The 19,988-nt window shown below is 40.0% G+C and overlaps 1 long non-coding RNA gene across 2 annotated transcripts in view; it reads left to right on the top strand.

Moving 5' to 3' along the window:
• The first annotated feature begins 4,884 nt into the window (after nucleotides 1-4,884).
• LOC307213673 overlaps nucleotides 4,885-19,988 on the top strand; it is a 189,218-nt gene continuing 174,114 nt past the window's right edge. For both annotated transcript variants that reach the window (XR_013837622.1, XR_013837623.1), the window contains exon 1: nucleotides 4,885-5,070. This is a non-coding gene — a long non-coding RNA (uncharacterized lncRNA). The remainder of the gene's footprint in view (nucleotides 5,071-19,988) is intronic.

Genomic DNA, 19,988 nt, shown 5'->3' with positions numbered 1-19,988 from the left:
TGAACCAGGTGAGGGTAGCCAATGGGTCTCAAACCCTTGGTGAGTTAGGGACTTCCCCTGCATGTGAAGACAGGCTCTGGCAAATTGAGCTGATGAGACCAATAGTGGGTCCAACAATCAAGAAGGTGGCTTATGTACATGCTGTAGAGAGAAGTGGGAGGTAGATGGGGCTTTTCAACCTGGGAGGGCAGCCCATCGAGGAGAATGAAAACTGAGCGTAAAGCTTTGCTGCCCTGTGGGATATCTTCAGAAGAAAAGCCTAAGGTGTAAATCCTACACATATCCAAATTGGAGTCCCTAAGCTGGATGGCACCTTGCGTACCTCCTTCCAGGAACTCTTGCAACCAAACTGCTGCCTTGTTCGGTGCAATCACATATACATACTAATTGTAAGCTACAAGGCCCTCTATAATTTGTTTATCTGGTTAAGGCAGCAGCCTTACCTGGAAGTAAGTTATATTTAATCCAATTGTGTGTACAGTGGTACCTCAGGTTACATACGCTTCAGGTTACAGACTCTGCTAACCCAGAAATAGTGCTTCAGGTTAAGAACTTTGCTTCAGGATGAGAACAGAAATCGGGCTCCGGCGGCGTGGCAGCCGCAGGAGGCCCCATTAGCTAAAGTGGTGCTTCAGGTTAAGAACAGTTTCAGGTTAAGTATGGACCTCCGGAACGAATTAAGTACTTAACCTGAGGTACCACTGTATTGCCCTGCTTTCCTTTGGACTACATCAGCAAGGCTGAGAGGGGGGGGGGTCTTGTCGTCTGGACCACCCAGGATCTCCATACACACTGCCCAGGCTTGTGCCATGGGGAGGTACTTCAGTGCTGCTGGTGCAACAGTTTGACTTCACCCCTGGAGGTGCAATCCATTGTCTCTCAAGACAGACTGATGCTAACAACAACAACAACTGGATGTTAAATAGGTTTGCTTCAATGTTAAGTGTGCATAGGGATGCAGCTTTAGGCTAAAATCCTTTGCACGCTTATTTAGGATTAAGCACAGTAGGACGGACCTCTTTGGAGGGGAATACATAGTTTTGCACTCTTAGTTGCATAATATGGACTTCCACTACTTGCCTCTCAAGTTACCGCAGAACACTATACTTGGCTAAATCTACAGGTGCAAGAGTGAGCGCCAGCTGTGTGATAACATGGTTTGTAAAGACGAGAAGAAGGTACAAATAGAATTGTCCATTTTCTTATGATAATGAACACAGAGCCAGGAAGCTGCCCACCTTGTGTGTCCCTAATGGATGCATTTCAGACAGAAATAATGTGAGTTTTTCTTAGAATGAAGCTGAAGGGATGGGAGATAGCATTCCATGTTGAATTATTTCACATTTTGTTTATTTAAGAGTATCCAATCAGAAAATAAATAGGCAGCCCTTAAATGATAGAATAAGTACCCTTACATAACATAATAACTGCCTCATTGGATGAACACAAGATCCATGGAGTCCAACAGCCAAAGGGCAGCCAGATACTTCAAAGAAGCCCAAGAGCAGAAATGAAGGCAGCTGTTCATCACCAGTCTCATGCAGGGACATGCACCAATTTCTATACATACTTGGTTTGAAGCAAGTCACAGTGGTTATAATAGGGTTCACTTCTAAACTGTATGGCAATATTGTAAAAGGCAAGTGCTAGGGAAAAAAATGGGAAGGTATTAAAAACAAAACTGCCAATATCATTACCGCTTAGATATTTTTGACTTGTTAAGCGGTATATACATGCTTTCAAATTTTTTAAAAACCCCAATAAACCAACGATATAACTCTGTGACCATACTTGGAATAGTCTCTATTGATTCTGGTTATTTCACCTCGAAAAGAATATTGTTGAGCTGGAAAAGGTGCAGAAAAGGGCAACCAAAATGGTAAAGGGACTGGAGCAACTCCCCCATGAGAAAAGTTTACAATATTTCAGTTTAGAAAGAAAGGTGAGTAGTGGGCGAGATGATAGTAGCAGCTACACAATTGGAACCCAATCATTGTATGGTCAGTCCTTCTGTGTTACGTGGGTGCTGCTGCTTGATTTTAAATTGTGTTTTGGGTTTAATCTGGTGTTAGGAATTTAATTGTAGGTCACTGTTTTTAATTATGTGGATGATTCACTTTTCTAGACTCCCAATAGGGCAGAAAAGCAATATAAACATCAAATAAATAAGGCATGGTGGGCAGATAAAAGTTTTCCTCTTTCTCACATTATACTAGAACCTGGGATCATCTAAGCCGGCTGCTGAAAGATTCAAGACAAAAGGAAGTATTTCTTCACACACAGTTAATTGTGGAATTTGCTACCACAATGTATGGTGATGGTTGCTAATGTGGATAGCTTTAAAGGGGGGTTAAACTAATTCATGGTGGATGAAGCGATCAATGGCTACTAGTCATTATGGCTGTGCATTGCATTCAATATTGGAGAAGGTATGCCTTCAAACACCAGTGAGGACAATTCTACTGTATTTATGTCCTGCTTGTGGTCTTAACGGGCATCTGGTTGACTGCAGTGAGAACAGAATGCTGGAGTAAATGAACCTTTGGTCTGATCCAGCAGAGCTGATCTTATGTTCTAAGTACTCTTAAGACTTAAAGCCAAGCAGCACACCTGTGCACACACACACCCCTTCAAAAGTAAGCCCCACTAGGTGTGTGGGAATAGTTCCCTGGAATATAAAAATACACTTGTGGTATAATGCCACAATCCTGTGCACTCCCACTACAGGGTATATGCTACTGAACAAAGTGGCACTTATCTCTGAGTGAACTAAGTTATGTTTATGCTGCCCAATCATGTATATACTTACCCTGGAACCAGTACCCAAGAACTAAGAATGCATGCACATAGGATAACTGGAATCTGTGGTCCAGCCATTGACACCATGTTAAGTCTCATACATAACTCACAGAACAGAATTAAGGAATAAATTGTTCAGAAGACATTCTAGAAAAAACATTTTCTAGTTCTATCTGTTTTCCAGATGAAGAAAAGTGAGACCCAGTCTAATCCCCAAGGACAGTGAATGACTCTATGGCAGAGAATACACAAAATGTATAGAAGAGATAACTCCGTAAAGTGAGACAAGCCACAGATTACAGAGTCAAGATTAAAGAATTTTAGTGTGTAGGGTAAATGTTAGAAAACATTTACTCATTTTATAGATGTGCATGCTTCCCTAACCACGCACACACGGAACTACAAACTTCCACATTAAGGAGAGACTGACATACACACTAGACTAGAATCATAGAGTTAGAAGGTACCACAAGGATCATTTTCTACCCCAACTCCCTGCAGTGCAGGAATCTTTTTGCCCAACGTAGGGCTTGAAACTGCAACCTTGAGATCAAGAGTCTCATGTTCTACTGAGCTATCCCACTACACCCTCTCTCATGCTTACGCACAGTAAAAATACAGAGAGACATGTGCTGCCCTTTTTGCACATCTATATCCAAAGACCAAATGGTGAAGAGTCTTGATTGCTACTCATCCTGTTCCCCATGCTAACTTGTGGACTACCCAGGGAAGGAAATATGGAGAATGAAAACACACACACACACACACACACCGGCTGACAACAGGTTTGGCAAATGGGATGATATTGATCTTGCTGTGCTGCTGTTCTCCTGCCCTTCTCCCCCTCCCACCACGGAGTGTTTCCAGGGGCCCAGACTGCTCTTCTGATACCACCGACAGCAAAACGACCCCCAACAGCTGAACCAAGTCAGTCCAGAAGCAATCCACCATCATAATATTTTCCATGGCTCACCATCAAACTGCTTCCTCCATACAATATGCCTATGTAGTTTATAATGCATGTGCAAAACGCACATTAAATTTTCCATTTAAAATATTAACTGGGAATGGAAATCAGGGAAATGCGTCTTTCCCACTCCTGTCTGACAACTGGTCAAGACTTCTTTTTTAAAAATGGCTAGCTCAGCCTTGAATTAGTTAGTTGGCAACCTCACCAGGTGAACATGCCAAGGATCAGACTGAATGTCCCACTGGAAAAGTTACAATCATTCTGAATAGCTAGGCAGACACTTTTTTTTAATGTAACCAAGTGTTTATTGCATTTTTATTCTGCATTTCTTGCCAGGAGCTGAAGGTGGCACACATTAGTTTTCTTACCTGGTAGGTAAGTTAGGCTGATAAAAAGACTAAGTGACCCAAGGTCACCCCTTATGTTATGTTGGGATTAACCTCTGGTTTCTAACACTACACCCCACTAACTGTGATTTACTGTAGTTCTGATATGATCCTGCATCTTAGTCTTCCTTTCTTCCTTGCTTATCAGTTAAGAGAGAGTGGAGAAAACTTACCTTTCTAATAAAGTTAACTTCCTACTGCTGCTGCAGTGACAGAAGGTAAACTTGTTATCTTTGAAATCCTCTTTAGTAAGTAACTAGCTCCTTTTGCTCAAACTGTTAAGAGCATCTCTCTCTTTTATCCTTTTTCAAGTAACTTGTCTTGGGGGTGGGGGGAATTAAGAACGCCGCTGCAGTAAAATAAATCTGTACCCAGAGTAACCCTGATTTCCATATGCAGATTTTTCTGCACTGACAAGCCCCTTTCTCCAGTCTCTCTCTGTCTCTCATTGTGTCTGTCTGATTTTTACACCACCTTTATCCTCTCTCACTTTCTCTTTTCTGCATGACGAAGCTAAAATAGGTTCTAAGCAAAAACAAGATTCGAGGTAGTTGCTTCAGGAACAGTGGAAAGATGGGGGGAGGGGAGGAAATACCCCATTAAATGTCTTAATTGTGTTGCATTTGGTTCCTTCTATTCCCCTCTCCAGCTCTGTGATTAAAGTTCCCCAGGACGAAGAATCCGGGCAAGGGAGCCCATAGTAGAAGCAGCAACAGTCTGCAGTGAGCTGGACTTTTTAGGATCTTTGCCATTTTTGTTTTTTAAACACAAGCAGAGAAAATAGGTCGACACAAAAGCTGCAATCCAGCAGATTGGTTTTTTCTTTATGGTAGCAGAGTTGCTGTGTCTGCCAAGGAGCAACATGCTGTATGCCGAGTTGGATTTAGGAGGAAAGGCGATGGGGGCTCTTCCAAGGTAAGAAACCTGTTCTTGTCTCCTCGTGTTGCTTTTTGAAAATGGGTTTCTTTTCAGACTCAAATGCCAAAGAGGAAGAAAGAGCAAACGTGCCTTAGCTATGCTTCATGAAACCCACCACTTAATGTGCATTGTGTGTTTTGGTGAGTGTGTCCTGGTGAGTGTGTCCTGTTTGTAAACATTACTTTGCTGGTGATTCTTATGTTGCTTCTTTTCAAATGAAATGAATATGTCAGAGGAGCAGGTTTCAACAGTGACATCATGGTTATTGCTAAAAAGATATACATGCCAAGTCTTGCAAGTGCAGATGTAACTTGTTTGAATTGGCTAGATTTGTTATAGATTTTGGTAGGAATGATTTTTCTTCTTCTAGCTCAAATATTTAAAAGCTTGTTTGAAATCATAAGGTTTCTTTATATATGTATATTTATAAACATTTTTTTTTTTAGTGCAAAGCTGCAAATGGTGGATAATTAAATACAGTATTTAGCTTGGCTGTTTTGAAGCCAGCGAATAAGGTAATAAATTTTATTGTACTAATCAGACTCAAGATGTTCTCTGTGTTAATTGGGTTAAAAATTGCAGTACTTATTAGAAATTCTAATTTCACAATGCAGCACTGACAATAAGCTCAGCCAGTGAATTATTCACATCTTTAATTTGCTCACTTAATGACAGTGTGCTGTAATCAGAGTGCAGAGAAGACTTCCTATGCATTATGTATGATGCTCAGGACTTAAATGCAGGACATTATGAGGCTCTCAGTGGTTCAGTAATTAGTTTTCCACAAGGCAGGTTTCTTAGATATTCACAGATAAAAGTTCCACAGTTGAAAAATATTAGGCTTGTACAAACAAACTAACAAAAACAAGGGGGTAAGAATCGTAAGGAAGGCTGAGAACTAGTTTTCTTCTGCAGACAATTTGTCTAAATGTTGTAAAGTCTGAAAGAAATGCATGCTCAAGTCTAGGAAAACAGCGAAACAGAAAGTTTCATCTGACTTTTTCCTTCTTGATGAAGTTTACAGATTAAGGGTGGGTGTTTTTCTTTCTTTTTTGCTATTTATGCAAGTTGTGTGTGTCATCTTTAAAAATGACAGTTATGCACGTTTCAGCAAGTGTTGATTCAATCTTCCTGTACAATATTTGCCACAACGTTGGTGATAACAAAGGGTTAAACAGTACAAGGAAAATATGTCAAGTTATAGATATGGCGGATGGACCCTTGGGCTCATGTAAGCACCTGGCTTCCTTGGCCAGCTGGCAAGGCCTGAATACTCTGGTTGGCTAAGGCCTGGTTTGTTTGTTTTTTTATTTAAAGAAAATTAGCCTGGCACTTCAACCGGGACTGGGATGGAGGATCTAGCTGCTATTTAAATTTTGCACATTGCCATAATGTAGTATCAGATTGTGGCATTGTGGGAAATTTCAGTGGTAGCTAGGCCCAACTGCCTGATGCTACTACTGCTACTCACCACTGGTGGCCGCTGCCAGGTTAGCCTACCAGGGCCCACTCATGGAAGAGGGAGTTCACCATGGGATGCTTGGGCCACAAGTGTTATGAACCCCAAACTGACCTTGATGCACCTTGTGGAATATTTTACCTCCCTCCTCTTTGAACAACAGATATCCATCTCCATCATACGACCAGCTGCTGCTCTGTGCTCCTTTCAAGAAAAGAGTGTATGATGTTAATTAAACAAATAATTCTAACAGGCTGCTCCATAATTTTAATTATGTTTTGTATATATAAACATAACAGTCATAAAATGAAAGAGCAGTAAATCCCATATAACCAAAATAAGTGTTGCTTATGACATTCACCATTGTGCCTGCACCAAAAAATTAGTGTCATACAGTCGTTTGATTAGAGAGTTAAGTAAGAGAGACAATTTCATGAGTATACAGCTCCTAGTCATCATGTATATGAATGATGGTTCGACCAGACTTTAGCCACTGACTTCACAAACTTTTAGAACTGCACTGCCTGAAACAACAATGTGTATAAATTAGCTTCTGTAAGAAGTATTAAGTAATTATCACAGTTAAGCTCCCCTGAATTTTGACAGTTTACGGTGTAGGATATGTGTGTGGTTTGAGAAACACATGGAACTAGTCTCACAGTTCTTTCGTTCTTAACCACGGATGAGAAGAAAATCAACAGTTGCTTTTTTAGCGCTTGGACAGCGGACTAAGTGGGGATATGGCTCACAGTCTTCCCCACTGTGGCAATGTATTATATTTCTATTTAAATTACAACAATTATTTTAACTAGCGGAAATTGTCTGGCATTACTTGGGCATTCTAACAAAACCAAAATGATAATCATAATCAGCGCAATTCTGAAATCAGTGGTTAAAATAAGTGCCGTTTTTAAAAGTTCGGTTCACCATCTTGATGGTGTCCAGTTGTATCCAAACAGTCAAAAATGTCCTTGTTGATCTCTTGGATCATCATGTAAAATTTTGTTATGATATTTTAAGAGATGTCCAAATCCATAGAGAACAAACAACTTTCCAAAATTTGTAGTAGATATAATATAAATAAATTAGCATATGCAAATCCTAAGCAGAGGTGTTCTCTTTCATCCTGTCTTTTGTTGATAAATTTCCTCTTGTATGTATGCACACATGAGGGCCAGTGGTTTTTATACTGATGCATAAATGCTATCCGAGCAAGGGGAAGGAGTCCCAGTAAGGCCTTTAGATCCTAGCTAGGTGGTTTTTGATGGAATTGTATTCAACCACAGTTAATTAACTGTGCACCATTCCCTTTACATTTATCTAGCACATAGTTCAAGGGAAGAGGGGAAAGGAAGAATCTAAGAGAAACCCTTCTGCTGCCCTATGTTTAATTCCCTGCCAGGGAGCAGCATATAATCCTGTATACTAAACCTGTCACATTACCAACACCTGCATGGAGCCTGAAATCAATATCTTGGTTTCAGCAGGTAAAACACAGTGTCAGAGTGAGTTAAGGATGGAGAATGCATCGCTAGCATGACTGAACAATAGTGACCACACACAAGAGCCTATCTTTGCACTTATTCTGTGACAGTGATGGTGTCAAATAAATCTTACTTCATTGCCACCACTGCAAGTACATGGTGCTGGCCATTGTGGCTCTTTTCGTGGTTAGCAGCCTCTTTTGGGGAGGCCCAGGAGATCAAAGATGTGGATTGTTCAAACACTTGCTGTGATTAGTTTGCTTTCCTTTTAGTAGAGAAAATTGCTCACATTGACAATGGCTTGGCTGCAGACACTGATAATTTATAATTTAGTAGATAGTAGAGACAAGAGCACTGTAAGGTAAAGGGACCCCTGACCATTAGGTCCAGTCATGACCGACTCTGGGGTTGCGGCGCTCATCTCACTTTACTGGCCAAGGGAGCCAGCGTACAGCTTCCGGGTCATGTGGCCAGCATGACTAAGCCGCTTCTGGCGAACCAGAGCAGCGCATGGAAAGGCCGTTTACCTTCCCGCCGGAGCGGTACCTATTTATCTACTTGTGCTTGACGTGCTTTCGAACTGCTAGGTTGGCAGGAGCAGGGACCGAGCAACGGGAGCTCACCCCGTCGTGGGGATTCGAACCACTGACCTTCTGATCAAGTCCTAGGCTCTGTGGTTTAACCCACAGCGCCACCTGCGTCCCAAGAGCACTGTACTGTCATGCTATTACAAATAACTTTATGCTTGTGCTACCTGAAAAAATGGACAAGGTGTGCTTGGAGTTTGAGGCCTACCAGCTCTTCACTGGACCCATGACCTTCATGAGTAATAAAGGTTGCTGAGGTGTCTTTGAGGAATGAGATTTTGGAGGTGATTAATTGCACCTTGAAGGTGAGTTCAGTCTCTACTACTCTGGAAGCCTCAGTGGTGAGTTCATTACTTAAGAAAGCAAGCTTGTTCTCTTTGATATGTTATCCAGGCTCCAACTTAGTTAAGGAGATGGAGAAGATGATGGACACTGCATTCTGGGTGGTTTTGGGGGAGGAGGATCCATTCCTATCTGAGTTTTGGTGTAGTTTGGGCACAGAAATAGACTTGGTTGCCCTGCTGGAGGAAATATGCCAAAAACTTGAGAGGGAACATACCACCATGTTGGCTTTCCTGAACCTCTGTGGTGTTCAGTATTATCAACCATAGTACCCTTCTGAGCTGTCTTACTGGGCTGAATTTCGGAAATGCAGTGTTCAGCCTGCTGCAGATGATATCTCAGAAGTGTTAGGGGACTTATATTCCATTCCATGGACAGCTGTTGGGCCCCCTATATCAAAATAGTCCACTCTGTACCTCATGTTGTTCAACATCTGGATTAAAGCACTGGCAGAAGTCATACAGAGCTCTGGACTATGGTGTCACCAGTGTACAGATAATATCAAACTCTCCCTCTCTTCTTCAGTTACAAGTCCCTGGGAGGCTCTGCAACTCCTAAACAAGTGTCTGGAGGCAGCTTTGGAATAGTTGCAGCTGAAAAAAACTGAAATTTAATCTAGACAAACTGGAGGTACTGTGGGTGGGGAAGTGATGGTATCTGTGCACTGTTCACATCCAGCCCCCTCAAATACAGAATTTTATTGTGGGGGCCAAAGCCCCCACGGCCCCTTGGAGTTGGCTTCTATGCTATCTTTCTTATGGACAACTCACCAGAAGAAACCCTGCCACCCAGGGCTGTGTTTGGAGTCCTGCCAGAAATTAACTATAACCCTATTTATTCCCAACACCTGTGTAGAATTTTAATCAGATGTCAAGGTTCAACAGACATTAGGAATAGTAATTGGATTCAAAATAGCTTTTGAGGAATTATCTGGAAATTGGTAGACTGAAAGCGAGGAATCTGAACAAGGAACCAAATAAGGGTCAGATCAGGTTTCTGTTCTTGTTTTAACTTAACATTAAGGTTTTCATGAGCCTAAAACCAGATTTTGTGACAAACAGAGGCATTGAGTGAAACAATGTTTCTTTTAAAAGCTTATTGCTCTCTGAATAACAAGGATGCCAAGAAGTGGGTTGAACTACAGTGGTGCCTCAGGTTACATACGGTTCAGGTTACATACGGTTCAGGTTACAGACTCCACTAACCAAGAAATAGTGCTTCAGGTTAAGAACTTTGCTTCAGGATGAGAACAGAAATAGTGCTCTGGTGGCGCAGCAGCAGCAGGAGGCCCCATTAGCTAAAGTGGTCTTCAGGTTAAGAACAGTTTCAGGTTAAGAACGGACCTCCAGAACGAATTAAGTACTTAACTGTATTGGGTTGAACTGGGCCACTTTATTATTTACAGAACACACTTGCAGTGGGAAACTTATTACTGCAGGAAAAATGGCTATGAAAATCTCAGGCAAACAAAGATAGTCTAAGTTTAAGCACACTGTTTCATGCAACGTGTGTGAAATCTGGAATCTAGTTTATGGAATAGGCTCCTGCAAGGTCCAAGGATTGTCAGTATACTCACCTGAGTTATGGTCAAAATACTAGGCTAATGAAATGAATATTTGCTATAATCAGGCCTTGTTAACATTTATGGTGAAGTCTGGTGTTCTAAAATTGTTTTGAGTAAACACAAGTTCCAAACACAGAGATTGTAAACCACAGTCAGAGCATCCATGTTTAAAACAATGTAATCCAGTAAGTTACATCTATAGCAAACTCCAAACAAATAAACTCTAAATCAACTACAAATGTAATAAGCTCCAGTGCATTTTGAAGTACTCTGGATTTTATTCACTTATGTGACAGACATTTGTATGACTTGCAAACAGTCTTATTGTAAGTTATTGAAGATCTGTAAAGAGATCCTGTGACACTTAATATAGGTTCCCCCAATGCAATATTTTTGCTCTTCCACACATGCCTAACTTTGAGGTCAATAAAGTTTAAGTGTGCTTAATTTCCTATAGCATTTCTGAGGGTGAATGCTTTTTTAAGATGTTGAAATCACGTATTTTGGAACAATTATTTCTAATTATACATGGTTATACGTATAGCCATTTCTATTGAATCTGGGTGTTTGTTGTTGGTTTTTTTAAAAAAAGAAAATATGAGGATTTACTAAACAAAGCTGTTTCTACAGCACTGTTGCTATGAATGCACTAGTTACATTTCAGTATCTGTTACAGCTTTGCATTCTTGGCCTTTTAGGAAAAAATAATAATGTGTTAGTGTCATCTTTTGTTCTCTTGAGATTTTATTGCTTCTCGTGATTGTATCTTTTCATCTTTTTCTTTTCTGAAATAAAGATAGTTTTGTCCCTCAGGATTCCTTTTAGAAAACCTTGGGAAATTGCTAGTATTTCTTTCTGTTATTAATTTGAAGGAAACATTTCATTTCTTCTTGATGGAACATTTGAGTAGTACACATCCAGAAGTGCAATCCTCTGATAAAGTTATTGGTGCATCCAGGTCTTGCAGAAAACCTTGGCAATAGCCTGTGCAGATTGATCGTAGGCTTGGTCTTCTAGCCCTACATGTGATTCTAAGACGATACAGATAAAACACATACAAACTCTGTTCCCAAAGAGTTTGTAATTAGAGCACAGGTAAAGTTGGGAGTTATAGTTAAAGCCATGGTTTTCCAAGTAGTGATGTATGGAAGTGAGAGCTGGACCATAAAGAAGGCTGATCGCCGAAGAATTGATGTTTTTGAATTATGGTGCTGGAGGAGACTCTTGAGAGTCCCATGGACTGCAAGAAGATCAAACGCATCCATTCCTAAGGAAATCAGCCCTGAATGCTCACTGGAAGGACAGATCGTGAAGCTGAGGCTCCAATACTTTGGCCACCTCATGAAAAGAGAAGACTCCCTGGAAAAGACCCTGATGCTGGGAAAGATTGAGGGCACAAGGAGAAGGGGACAACAGAGGCCGAGATGGATGGACAGTGTTCTTGAAGCTACCAGCATGAGTTTGACCAAACTGCGGGAGGCAGTGGAAGACAGGAGTGCCTGGTATGCTCTGGTCCATGGGGTCAGGAAGAGTCGGACACAACTAAACGACTAAACAACAACAAACAAAAGTTGGGAGAAAAAGAAAAATGTACGCAAATGTTATTATATGTACTTAAAACTTTGTTGTAGCTGGTAATAAAGATTAGACAGGATAAGCTAAAAACCATGAACAGTTGATTGAGTTCCTAGCATAGAAGCATGTGTTTGCTTTTTGTTTATCCATACTTGGATTTTTCAACCCTTAATATCCCATTCTGAGAGACAGGGTGGAAATAGTTCATGATCAGTATGTGTGCCTTTAGGGGCGGCATGTTAAGTTTCTATGATGTTTTCTCTCTCTCTCATTAGAAGAATCTTTTGCATTCCTAAAAGAGAATGCTGGAGAGTAGAAACTTGTTTCCACTCATGATTGCAAGGGCTCTCGTTGAAACAGACAACACTTAATTGTGTCAAATGGTTAAGAAAATGTAGACCTTTACAGTGCATCCTTATAAAAAAGGCAAATGAAGTATGCGATGATAAAGAAAAGCAGCGTCCCTAGAAACAAAATAATAGTAATAAAGCATATTTGAGAAAACAATGCATTGATTCAGAGCTTTAAAATAAAGATCAGTGCTGATCAGAGTGGAAGAATAGAAGAAAATCTGGATTGAGTTTGATGACTCACGTGATCTGTGGTAGAGACATGGCCTTGTTTCTTGGTTCTGTAGCTCTCCTTAATCTTTCCTTTTTATTGACTGCTGGCAATTTGTATCTGGAGCAGTGGCATGTTTTTTATTGATTTTCCAATCTACATCCTTAAGCCCTGTTTAACAATAGAATGTTTTTTTGTGTGACATTGGGCATCATACAAAGGTGAAAGACCATTTGAGATACACACCCCACATGAATACCCAAATGTGGTTCTGGCACATAAGTGGAGCAAAACTAATAGAGTTGTCACTTGATTAAATAAATATTAGCCAATAGTGTGAATTTTAATATTTCAATTAACTCTTAATGAATTTGCATATGAATAAATAGTTCTAAAAACAGCATACTTCGTTGCTTTTATGTGATGCATAGCTTGCAATATTTCAGAAGACATTCTATTCTGTGGAAAAGAGGGTTTATTTTTCTAAGAAGGTTTCTATAATTCATGGATTTCTAAACAGTGATGTTTTTAAAATAATTAACACTTTAAAAATGTACATTATTAATTTGGGCACCTTTTTTAATTCATCAGACTATTCAATTCATTACACATTGCAGTCCTGAAGATTTATGCTCTAGTAACAACATTGACCAAACTTCTTTGGGCACTTAGTGTAGCAACTTACCTCTAAGCTTTTATCACACTTCTAATGCTTTTGGATTAGCAAACAGGTTTATTGGAGAGTACATGGAGGAAGGCAATTTCAATGATTCCTCCTCTCTTGCAGTTCTCCACACATCCCACAACTGCTTTGGAGAGTCTTCCAACTTTCTGCGAAGACTTGAAGGACATGGAGGGTTTTAGAAGGTAGGGAGAATTGACAAAAATTGCCTCTCTCCCTATTCCTTCAGCAGAGGGACACCAATTGGATGCCACCTATTGTATCTTTATTGAAATGGTGTCCTTTAACACTTTGACCCAAAGTTCCCATATTACTGTTATTTTGAGTGCTTTCTTTTTGTTCCCCTGTCTTTAGTCAAAGGTGGCTACCTTTACAAATGGAGCACTGGTTAAATCACCACAGTTTGAACTCATTATATCAGTTCTCACATTTTCATTCTTTGATCAATGACATAGTTGCTGTAATAAAATAATCAGGCTAATATATTTAAAGAGCCAACAAAAAATCTGGATAGTGCTTCTGAATACAAAATGACTGAAGGCGCTTTTAGATAAGATCATGTCTAGACTGAAGTTATAAGAGTGCTTTCAGTTATGGATGCCAGCCAGTGGTCTTTTAATAGGTCTGTGAGGTTACAGGAAAAGAAAAGAAAAATTCTACTTGTGGCTAATGAATGTGACATTGTCTCTGAGGTTCTCTTGGGATGTTTGCTTAGCATTTGCCCAAAGATGTAGAAGGAAATGGTATGATATACTTAAAACAAGACAAAATTAGCAACAGCTGGTTCTAATGGTGGCAGGGGTTGGGGGTGGGAGAGTACTGTGGCACCTTAAAGAATAATAAATGTATTATAGCATAAACTTTTCATGGACTACATTCCACATCATCAGATACATGAAACCTTATCCTGAACTAAGGTGTATATAAAACCATGGTGCTGGCGGTGGAGGGCCATTACTGTGAATAGGGATATCAGAAATAAATAAAATTCAGGTAAGTGAAGTGAAGGACATGAGACAGGAGTTGATGATGCAGGTGAGCTATGCATAAGCAAGCTGCCAGCTAGCTCTGCAGAGGCTCTTTTTATTAGCACAATATGCGAAACCAGATACATTTTGGATCTTACACTCACGCGATTGTGGGGTGGTACAAAGTTATTTTGGCACCTGTTTCCACCGCGTCACTTTCCCCCTGAACAATGTTTAAACGAAGGAGACAAAGGTCACAGACAGGGCATGGCAGACCACTGAGAAAGCCAAAGGTTAGATAGAGGACATGGCGTTCAGACAGCTGTGGCTTGTCTGTGGGCGGAAGTGTGCTTCACACCCGGCGGTCATTCCTTCAGGTAAGTATAGATGGTAATGATGTAATTAGCAGTGGCCTTTCAAGAAACAAAACGCTTGATAGCATGGGTACCCTGTCACAAGTGATAGTGCTGAACCCCATGATGAAATGTAACGCAGTGTTTTTTTACTTGGAAGTGTCTTTGTCTGAGTATGGGCACTTTAAGGTCTGTTACAGTGCACCCTTTTTGAATGTCAGATTTGTGTTCATTTATTCTTTTCTGTGGAGACTGGCTTATTTGCCAGTAGAAAATGGAAGAACATAGTTGGTATATGTCATACTGAAAGATAAGCTGGCATATTAACGGCTCATAGTTTGTATGACAGTATTTGGTCTTGAAAAAGTGTTTTTGGACTTGACATGGAAAACAGTGGGCATCTTGTGGGTCTGCCACAGGGCCTGCCCCCTGTTTCTATATCTTTGCTATGTAGCCTGCTGTTGGCTGGCGAGTACAGTGGTACCTCGGGTTACAAACGCTTCGGGTTACAAACTCCTCAAAGTAGGTGTCCCATGTTGCGAACTTTGCTCCGGGATATGAATGCAATTCCTCTTCCAGGGCCACGGGAGGCCTATGTAGGGAATGCGTGCCTCGGGTTCAGAACCATTCGGGTTAAGAACTGACTTCCGGAACGAATTAATTTCATAACCAAAGGTACCACTGTAGATGTTTTAGGTAGAGGGCAGGTCCTGTTAGTAAGTAGAGGCCTAGCATCTAAGACCTGTGAGAAGAAAGTGTCATTGTCTACTACAGGACAAACCTAGAATAAAAGGAAGAGACCACCACTTTTCACTTACAGCTCCCAGTTAAAAACAACAGCCAAACTTTTGAATGGATGCTCAGTGATCTACCACTAATCCTGGGCAAGGACAGAGGATGTAGTTTTGATATACTCCTCAATACTACTGACCAGGTTTTCCAGTGAACTGGAGTAGTGTTGTACATTCAGCTACCATTGTGTGATTCTGCTGGCAGATCCCTGTAGCGTCATAATTTAACTAGAATGGTTTAGCTTTCCCCGGGGTGGGGTGGGGTGGGGTGATGAGCTAATGCCACCACATATGACTTTTTCAATCTTTTCGTATATGAAATCTGCACAATTCATCCATTTAGTTATGTATAAACATTCTACTTAACTGTGTTTCGTTATCCTTAATTATAATTAAACATTACATCTGAAAGCTTAAACCATGGTTTAGGTTTGTATGTAAACCACGCTATGGATTTGAAAACCACTGTTAATAGTATAATGCTGGATACAGGATTTTGGAAGCCATTGGGCATAGTAGAACCATTAGTTTTGCTCATAATATGGACAGACTCTCTCAGGCTGTATCTGACCTTTTTTTTTAAAAAAAAAATAATGTGTTCAAAGCAAAAAGGGTAGCACTGTTACAGTGGTGGACCGTCTTCTAGTCTTGGGGCCCTGGAAAATCCCTCTGGAGCTATCTGTGGCTTTGTGTCATCATCCACACTGAGGGTTTCCACCTCCCTACTTGTAATATGCCAAGTGGATTTCATCAGTATCTTTATGTCTACATGTCCTCCAGTAGCAGACTTAGCTCAGTAAGTTAAAATACTGTTTCCCTAGTTGTTTGGGATCATAGTATCAAGGCAACTAAGGCTGGAGTCTTATCCTCACTTACCTGGGAATACTTCTGAGTAGGCATAGGACTGCACTGGAAATGTTGTAAGCATTAATCATGTTTGCAGAGGGCCTTGGTGTTAGTCTTGAAGCTTTTTTTTTTTTTTAGCAGAAGAAGCTTTTGTTGCATTTCCTTTCTTTTATGTGGTGGCCAAAATATGAAATCCGTTTTCAAGGAGGAAGTGTACTATTAATTCTTAATGTAATGGTGCTGTCATTTTTCATCCTTTAATTACAGGAAGTTTTAAACTTGACACTATAAACTATTTGTAGCATGAATTAATAATGCTAAAAATGATAAAGTCATTTAAACAACTTTAAGAGAATACTTTCCCCTCTCTGGTTTTTAATAGTGTGTATGACCTGCAAGTAAAATCCAAAGTCATTTCATGGGTTGACTGCTTAATGGAGAATTGTCACAATTAAAATAAAATGAGGGAGCTGGTGTAGAAGCATGAATTCTTGTTCCTTCTATCAATTTCACAGAGAATAAAATTCATTTTGAGAGTGGAGTGGGAAGTTAGGTTCAAAAATGCCTACACACAGTGAGATAGAGGGAGAGAGTTGTTTTCTTGCTGGGTATATTTTTTAATTGGCAGGTGTAACCTTGCAGAGAAATCAGATTGTTTATGTAGTAAAGATTATGTATGTAAAGTGTTAGCCGTGAACCAAACTGACTTGTGGTCTTACTGACTCATCCTTATAGACAAATAAGAAGGCAGAATGGTAGAGATTGGGTGGACGAGCCTGACTGTTGAAAATGAAAGGCCAGTTTCAGTGCTGTTCAGATAAGAGTACAATTTCTGTTCTCATCCTGAAGCAAAGTTCTTAACCTGAGGTACTATTTCTGGGTTACCGGAGTCTATAACCTGAAGTGTCTGTACCCTGAAGCGTCTGTAACCTGAGGTACCACTGTAGCTTAATTCAGTTGAAGTGGAATGGTGAGGGATTTTGGGGAGACTGGGAGAAACCTGAAGGAAGCCAGTAGAAGCAGCATCTGAAGGGAAGCTGATATAACTGCGGCAAAGAGCTCAGGGAGGTCTGCTAAGAAGGCAACTAAGCTTCTTGACAGCATGCCAGAAAGAACTGTTGCCAAATTATGGCAGGTTGTTGCTGGACCAGGCTTCAGGGCACACTGCAATCCTGAGAGAAGCCTGTGGGACCCCACAAGGAAATGAAGATATTGACTTGGTAACTTGTTTGTTACCCAGCACAACATTCATACAGTGCTTGATTGTAATAAATCTTCAAAGTGGTTCATTAAGAGAATAAAACAATAAAATTATCAATAAAACAGTTTTAAAAATTATTTAAAACATTCAAAAATATTTAAAATCAACAGTGGAAGAGACCCCCCCCCAAAGTGATGGACTGTCTTTTGTTGGAGGCTTTTAAGCAGAAGTTGGATGAGCGTCTGTCATGGATGATCTAGTTGAGATTCTTGCATTACAGGGGGGTTGGACTAGATGACCCTTGGGGGTCCTTCCAACTCTACAGTTCTCTGATTCTATGACCCCGCCTGGATTTTTCATTTTAAACCTCACTGATAATACTTGCCAACTGTGCTAAAGAAATTTATAAAACAAGATTTTTCCTGGGATTGTTGTCATTTTATCTTAAAAGAATGTACTGCCATTGACAAGAGAGAATATTATGTGACCTGGACATCAGTTTTCATTATTATTTTGACTAATGCATTTCATGAACAACCTGCTAATAGGATCTGCCAGGCTGGAAAAAGTTTTGTGGCACCTTATCTATTAACAAGTATGTTAGCACAGGTTTCATCTTGTGAATGTTAGCGTTCCATGGCAGGCTTGGTTTGGTTTGGTTTTTATGAATTTGCCTCATAAAGACCTATGTTTTAAAATCTGGAATAAATTTTACTTTTATTTAACAGTTCCTGGATTATTTTATTTAACATCTTACAGAAAGCTGGGAACATGAGAAGGTTTAATAATATAGAATGAGGCAGGTTGGAAATCTCAGTGAACTGTGTTTAAGATCAGGTAGATTGATGCTTCTGACTTTCAAGAAATTGTAAACAACACCTATTCATATGTAGACAGGTGTAGAAAATGTAGAGAACAGAGGTCAACAGCATTTTCATTTATCTCTTCTATTTTGACACTTTTGTTAGGGAATTAGGAAATCAATAGACACTAATTTCATTGGCAAGGATTACAGAGTACACAGGAAGGAACAGTCATGATGTCCCTACTTTTGTTCAAGGGCACTTTGAATAGAATCAAATGATTTCAGCTGTCTAACTGAGCTGGTATTTCAGCCATTAATTTATTCAAACACTTAGGGCCAACTGCATATATACTTCTCTGCCAATGCCAAATATAGTTTTGATTTTTTCTTACCTACTGTCTATGTAAGAATATGTGTTAGAATTAAAACGCTGTCTGTTTAAAAAAGAATGCAGTATACTAAAATATTGTTATCCCAGACTGCAATAGAGCAGTTCTTTAGAAGTTGTTATAGTAGAACGTGTAAAATAGCGCTACTCAAGTTTGCATCAGATCTAAACTCAAGGAATTTCAAGGGTAATTTAGAGTCTTCCAGTTGTCCTCACTCCATAATCCCAGTGCTAAGACTTTAAACATTGTCAATTATTCTTAAGAGATAAGAACTCAGCTTGGGCTAAATCTGATACATATTTTTGAAGCTTTTTTCAATAGAAAAAATAATAATCCCTCAACAACTGTCAATGTCAACACTAGCTTAACCTTTATGTTGTACAGGTTTTTTTTCCCTGTTAACCTTACATAAGTATGTTTGTAATATTATGCCCATGCTTCTCAGAAGATTTAGTAAGTTCTTCTTTTGAAATACAGTGGTAATTTGGGTTACAGATGCTTCAGGTTACAGACTCCGCTAACCCAGAAATAGTACAGTGGTACCTCGGGTTACAGGCGCTTCAGGTTACAGACTCCACTAACCCAGAAATAGTACCTCGGGTTAAGAACTTTGCTTCAAAATGAGAACAGAAATTGCACAGCGGCGGTAGCTGGAGGCCCCACTAGCTAAAGTGGTGCTTCAGGTTAAGAACAGTTTCAGGTTAAGAACGGACCTCCAGAATAAATTAAGTTCTTAACCTGAGGTACCACTGTATAGCTATTGGACGACATGGTGTTTTGTTCCTTTTTCCTTCAAGAGTTCCTCAATGCAGCTACTTGAACACTAAAGAATATGATTGTGGATGAGGCATATATTGGAGACTGTTACTAGTATTTTTGGTTATCTAAGGATAGCAGGTCGTTAGTTACTTCAATACCAGTATGGGTAACCCGAAGCTCTTCTGATATTGCTGCACCACTAACTCCCAACAGCACCCATCAGCATTGTCCATGTTATAATCACAATTGCATTTCATTTGTCGATGTTCGCAAAGTTACACTAAGGAGCCAAAGAGTACTAGTAACTTAGCCCATAAGCTTTCAGCTGCTATTAGTCAAACCTGTCAGGCCACCACCACTTATAATTTGGCCCAAAACTCTTGAAAAGCCACATGAAGGCATGACATCATTGTAAGAATTAACCAGATGTTTCCTGAAGATGTCCAAAATTTTAAAACATGTTTCTTAGAAGATTTAGATTTCCCCTAAAGCAAATAGAACATCTTTGCATACTAGGAAAATAGACATGTTTTGGATACCCTTGGTAAA

The sequence above is a fragment of the Podarcis cretensis genome (genome assembly GCF_951804945.1).
Source record: "Podarcis cretensis genome assembly, chromosome: 3".
Lineage (NCBI taxonomy): Eukaryota > Metazoa > Chordata > Lepidosauria > Squamata > Lacertidae > Podarcis > Podarcis cretensis.
Note: the sequence above shows the minus strand (reverse complement) of the source record. Positions and strands in the feature narration are given on the sequence as shown.